This window comes from Delphinapterus leucas, chromosome 1 (assembly GCF_059928025.1).
Source record: "Delphinapterus leucas isolate spDelLeu-1000000601 "Yukka" chromosome 1, BTC_Dleu_Yukka2, whole genome shotgun sequence".
NCBI lineage: Eukaryota > Metazoa > Chordata > Mammalia > Artiodactyla > Monodontidae > Delphinapterus > Delphinapterus leucas.
This window is the reverse complement of record NC_143129.1, coordinates 135,364,052-135,370,957: the sequence shown is the minus strand read 5'-3', so window position 1 is coordinate 135,370,957 and position 6,906 is coordinate 135,364,052.

Sequence of the window (6,906 nt, the reverse complement as noted above, 5' to 3'; positions counted from 1 at the left end):
AAAATCTCTATTCTTCTTCATTGTTGAAAGATATTTTTACTGGATATAGAATGCTAAGTTGATAGTTTTTCATTTCAACACTTTAAAGATGTCATTCTATTTTGTTTAACTCCATTATTTTCTGATAAAAAATAAGATATTCTTATATATTTTCTCTGTTTTAAAAGTTTACTTTTTATCGTTGGGTCTTAGCAGTTGGACTGTCATTTGCTTAGATGTGGTGTTCTTTGTATTTATCATTTTAGGAGTTCTCTGAGCTATTTGGGTTTGTGGGTTGATGTATTTCCACTAAGTTAAGGAAATGTTTTATCTTATTTCTTAAGAAGAAAATTTCTACCCCATACTCTCTCCTTTTTTTCTGGCACTCCAATTACCCATGTGTCAATCAGTTTGTTGTCCCACAAGTCACTGCAGTTTGGCTAAGTTTTTCAATTACTTTCTCTCTATTCTTCAGTTTGTATAATTTCTGTTCTCTTGTCTTTAAATTGATTTGTCCATTTTTCTGCAGTATCCAGTCTGTTAAATTCTATTGATTAATTTTTTCTTTTTTTTTTTTTTCGCTTTTGGCTGTGTTGGGTCTTCGTTGCTGCACATGGGCTTTCTCTAGTTGCAGCAAGTTGGGGCTACTCTTCATTGCAGTGTGCAGGCTTCTCATTGCAGTGGCTTCTCTTGTTGCAGAGCACAGGTTATAGGTGTGCAGACTTTAGTAGTTGCAGCATGCAGGCTTATTAGTTGCAGCACGCAGGCCCTAGAGCACACGGGCTTCAGTAGTTGTGACGTGCAGGCTCGGTAGTTGTGGCCCATGGGCTTAGTTGCTCCGCGGCATGTGGGATCTTCCCAGACCAGGGATCGAACCTGTGTCCCCTGCATTGGCAGATGGATTCTTAACCACTGCACCACCAGGGAAGTCCTAATGTTTTCTTTTTTGATATTGTATTTTTTCAGCTCTAGAATTTCAAGTTGATTCTTTCATAATTTTCATTTAGTTTTTGGGATTCCCTGTCTTTCACCCATTTTGCTCTTTTTTTTTTTTTTTTTTTGGCTGCATTGGTTCTTCATTGCTGCACACAGGCTTTCTCTATTTGAGGCTAGCTGGGGTTATTCTTCATTGCAGCCTGCAGGCTTCTCATTGTGGTGGCTTCTCTTGTTGTGGAGTATAGGCTCACGGGCTTCCGTAGTTGCAGCACACGGGCCCTAGAGCACATGGGCTTCACTAATTGCAGCATGTGAGCTCAGTAGTTGTGGCACACAGGCTTAGTTGCTCCGCAGCATGTGGGATCTTCCTGGACCAGGGATCGAACCCATCTCCCCTATATTGGCAGGCAGATTCTTAACCACTGCACCACCAGGGAAGTCCAGCTCATCTTTTCTTTTTAATCCATTAACATATTTATAAAAGCTGTTTTAAAATTCCTGTCTCAATGCTAACATAAAAGTCATCTATGGATTTGCTTCTCTTGACTGTGTTTTCTCTTTGATTGATTGCTTATATGTTCCTGTTTCTCCAAATTTCTAGTAATACCTTATTTTATCCTGGGCAGTATGGATGAAACATTATAGAGATACTGTATTTTTGAAAGGAAGTTGAATTTGTACTAACAGAGAGTTAAGCTATTGGTGGATCACATTAATTTTTTTTCAGTTTTATTGAGAAACAATTGGCATACATCACCAGATAAGTTTAAGGCATACAGCATGATAGTTTGATTTACATATATTATGAAATGATTATCACAACAGGTTAAGGTAGAATCCATTATCTCATATAGATATAATATAAAGAAAAGAAGAAAGGGGAAAAGGAGGGGGGAAACTCTCCTTGTGATGAGAACTCTTAGGATTTACGCTTAACAACTTTCCTGTGTATCAAGCAGTGTTAAATATAGTCATCATGTTCTACATTATGCCTCTAGTACTTATTTGTCTTTTTAGTGGAAATTTGTACCTTTTGATGACCTTGCTCCAATTCTCCCTCCTCCCACTCTCAGCCTCTAGTAACCACACATATGAATCACATTAATCATAAGTGGAAGCTTGTTTTGGATTTATTTTCATTTTGCATTTAATTCTAGACTGGAGCCCTTAGTCCTGGGCTTACTTATAAGGTATGGCTTTTCTGAGGTTTTAGTGAAAAGTCTGAGATGTTCACCAAACCCTTCTAACTTGACAGAATTTGAATTTTGAACTCTTTCTCCCCAGCTCCATGCAGCTATTAAAATTTCTTCCTCCTAGTCACTTTTTGCTGGCCTTCTTGTGTTCTCACTTTGTAAGTTTTTACTTTTGCAGCCACTAAAGGATTTTAGGAAATTTTGAATGCAAAATTTGAGGGATAGTACACAACCATTAATATAAAAATTTTGTACCTCATCATTCAGGATAGGCTAAGTTATTCTGTAATAAAAAGCAGAAAATCTCAGTTTTCAGCAGCTTAAAAGCAACAAGAGTTATAGCTTGCCTTGAACTAACACTCCAGGTAATAACAATTATGAACTCTACACTCCGGGTTTTATTTTTATTTTATTTATTTATTTTTTTGCGGTACGAGGGCCTCTCACTGTTGTGGCCTCCCCTGTTGCGGAGCACAGGCTCCGGACGTGCAGACTCAGCGGCCATGGCTCACGGGCCTAGCCTCTCCGCGGCATGTGGGATCTTCCTGGACCGGGGCACGAACCCATGTCCCCTGCATCGGCAGGCGGACTCTCAATCACTGCGCCACCAGGGAAGCCCCTGGGTTTTATTTTAATGGTTATTTGAAAAATTACAGCTATCATACCAATCCCTTGACTTTAATCATATTATTACTTAAGTCAAGTTAATTAAAATAAAATTAGTCAATTTAAACAAAAATATGAAGAAAATAAAGTTGATGCCTGGAGATGGACAAAAATTTTGAAAGTGGTATCTAAGTCACTGATGTATGACAAATAAAGGTATAAAATTTTCTCCTAAATCCAAAGCAAATTTAGATTAAGAAAAATAGTTTGAGACGGTTACTTGAACAATAAATATTAATTAAAGTAATATGATGCTTTCTACAGAAATTGACTATATTTTTGGTGCTGCATCACTAAGGAGGTATAGTCTTATAGAAATATTGGGTACGTTCATAAATATTGAAAAATAAATATAACAGTAAATATTTAAACTCTTGTAACTTGATGCTTTACTAATACTACCATTAACTTTTCCATGACTTTAGGTAGATTTTGGATGAGGTAATGAGCTCTCTACTTTGGATTTCTTAGTGTCTAGTTTAAAGTTTGTACAATAAGCCATTATCATACTACATTTTGAGATTTGCCAAAGATGAGTAAAAAGAATTAGGGTTCCTCAGCCAGCTTATATAATTTTGACTTTGGCCATGAATATTTTACTCCTTTTCAGCTCCTCTTTCTGCTGTTTCTTAAATGGCATCCCGTGCAAGATTGTTGAAAGATGGCAGAGATCAACATGCCACTATTGTTTAAATGCAAGTCCATGACAACCTGAATCTAAAATGAATGCTCAAGTCAAGTGTTAATGAATCAGTACATTCATAATTGGAAAATAAGCCTTTTTCTCCCTCCCCCTGACTTGGTAATACCTCTCATTATCTGGTGGTACTGAGAATGCCTGTGATAGGCATCTGAAGGCAAAGTTGGATGAAGAGCTATCCTAACCCCATTGATAGCAGAAGAAAAGGGAAAGAAGCTGGGATTTCCCCACCCACTGTTTACAGTCTTTTAATTAAGCTAAGACTTTGTTGTGTCATTTACAACTAGGAGAACTGCACAGGCAGCTGCGTTTTACATATTGAGTGGGTATAAATAGAAGAATTAATATAGAAAATATGAAAAAAAATGTGGATAATCGGTATCTGTTACCTCCTGAACACTATCATGCTTTTATTTTTAAAAGCCAGTCTGTGTACCTGCTATTTATTTATTTATTTTATTTTTGGCTGCATTGGATCTTTGTTGCTGCGTTCAGGCTTTCTCTAGTTGTGGCGAGAGACGGCTACTCTTCCTTGCGGTGCACAGGCTTCTCATTGTGGTGGCTTCTCTTGTTGCAGAGCATGGGCTCTAGGTGCGTGGGCTTCAGTAGTTGTGGCCAATGGGCTCAGTAGTTGTGGCTTGTCAGCTCTAGAGCTCAGACTCAGTAGTTGTGGCACACAGGCTTATTTGCTCCGCAGCATGTAGGATCTTCCTGGACCAGGGCTCGAACCCATGTCCCTTGCATTGGCAGGCAGATTCTTAACCACTGCCCCACCAAGGAAGTCCCTGATCCTGCTGTTTTAAAACTGGATTTTCTAAACTAGAAAGATTAGATCCAGAATTCCGAACCTGTGGACATGAGATGAACTCCCTTTAATTCTCACCTAAAACTCTCTAAGCCGATTTCATAACTGTACATTAATTGTATGACTTTTTATTTAAGGTCTCTCTTTTCCTAGATAGCTACAATATTATATTAATTTCAGGTGTACAACATAGTGATTTACAATTTTATCGATTATACTCCATTTAAAGTTATTATAAAATGTTGGCTATGTTTCTTCTGCTGTACAATATATCCTTGTAGCTTATTTATTTTATATATAGTAGTTTGTACCTCTTAATCTCCTATCTCCATCTTTCCCCCACCTTCCTTTTCCCCACTGGTAACCACTAGATTGTTCTCTATATCTGTGAAACTGCTTCTGTATTTTTATATTCGTTTGCTTTATTTTTTAGATTTCACATATAAGTGATAACATATAGTAGTTGTCTTTCTCTGTCTGACTTAGTTCACTAAGCATAATACCCTCCAGGATCATCTACGTTGCTGCAAATAGCAAAATTTCATTCTTTATTATGGCTGAGTAGTATTCCACTGTATATATATACCACTTCTTTTTTATCCATTCATCTTCTGACAGACACTTCCATATCTTGGCTATTGTAAATAATGCTGCTATAAATATCAGGGTGCTTGTATATTTTTTGAATGAGTATTTTCAGTTTTTTCAAATACATACCCAGGAGTGGAATTGCAGATAGTTCTATTTTTAGTTTTTTGAGGAAATTTCATACTGTTTTCCGTAGTGGTTGCAAAAATTTACATTCCCACCAACAGTGTGCAAGTGTTCCCTTTTCTCCACATCCACACCAGCATTTGTTATCTGTGGTCATTTTGATGATGGACAGTCTGACAGGTGTGAGGTGATATCTCATTGTGGTTTTGATTTACATTTCTCTGATGATTAGCAATGTTGAATATATTTTCATGGACCTGTTGGCGATCTGTATGTCTTCTTCGAAAAAATGTCTATTCAGGTCTCTTGCCGATTTTTTAATCAGGTTGTATATTTTTTTGATACTGTGTTGTATGAGGTGTTTGTAGATTTTGGATATTAACCCCTTATTGGTCATATCATTTGTGAATATGTTCTCCCATTCAGTAGGTTGTTTTTTTGTTTTGCCAATGGTTTCCTTCGCTATGCAAAAGCTTTTAAGTTTAATTAGGTCCCATTTGTTTATTTTTACTTTTGTTCCCTTTGCCATAGGAGACAGATACAAAAAATATTGCTACAATTTATGTCAAAGAGTGCTCTGCCTATGTTTTCTTCTAGAATTTTTATGACTTACATTTAAGCAATTAATCCATTTTGAGTTTACTTTTGTAATGGTGTGATTTTATTGATGGTAAGCCATTAATCCATTTTGAGTTTATTTTTGTAATGGTGTAAGAAAGCAGTACAGTTTGATTCTTTTGCATGTAGCTGTCCAGTTTTCCCAACACCATTTGTTGAAGAGGCTTTTTTGCCTTTGTATATTCTTGCCTCCTTTGTAATAAATTGACCACATAAGTGTGAGTTCATTTCTGGACTCTCTATTCCAATGATCTATATTTCTCTTTTTGTGCCAGTACCATACTGTTTTGATTACTGCAGCTTTGTAGTATAGTATGAAGTCATGGAACATGATACCTCCAGCTCTGTTATTCTTTCTCAAGATTGTTTTAGCTATTCAGGGTCTTCTGTGTTTTGATACAAATTTAAAAATTATTTGTTCTGGTTCTGTGGAAAATGCCATTAGTATTTTGATAGGCATTGCATTGAACCTTTAGGTTGCGTTCAGTGGTATTGTGGTCACTTTAACAATATCATTTCTTCCAAACCATGAACATGGTATATCTTTCCATCTGTTTGTGTTGTCTTCGATGTCTTTCATCAGTGTCTTATAGTTTTCCAAGTACAGATCTTTAACTACCTATGTTAGATTTATTCCTAGGTATTTTATTCTTTTTGATATGATTGCAAATAGGATTGTTTCCTTAATTTCTCTTTCTGATACGTTGTTGTTGAAGTAGTGCAAAAGATTTCTGTATATTAATTTTGTATCCTGCAACTTCACTAAATTCATTGATGAGCTCTAGTAGTTTTTTGGTGGCATCTTTATATTTTCTGTGTATAGTATTGTCATCAGCAAACAGTGACAGTTTAACTTCTTCCTTTCCAATTTGGATTCTTTTTACTTATTTTTCTTACCAGATTGCAATGGCTAGCACTTCTAATAATATGTTGTGTAAAAGTGGCAAGAGTAGGCATCCTTGTCTTATTCCTCAACTTAGAGGAAATTCTTTCAGCTTTTCACCATTGAGTATGATATTAGCTGTGTGCCTAAAGGCTCACATGCCTTTATTATTTTGAAGTATGTTCCTTCTATACCCACTTTCTGGAGACTTTTTAGAAAGTATGTTGACATACTTTTTAAGTATGTCATACTTTATAAGCATGTTTATCAACATAAATTAATGTTGAATTTTGTCAAAAGCTTTTTCTGCTCTATTGAGAAGATCATACGATTTTTTTTAACATCTTTATTGGAGTATAATTGCTTTACAGTGCTGTGTTAGTTTCTTCTGTATAAAAAAGTGAATCAGCTA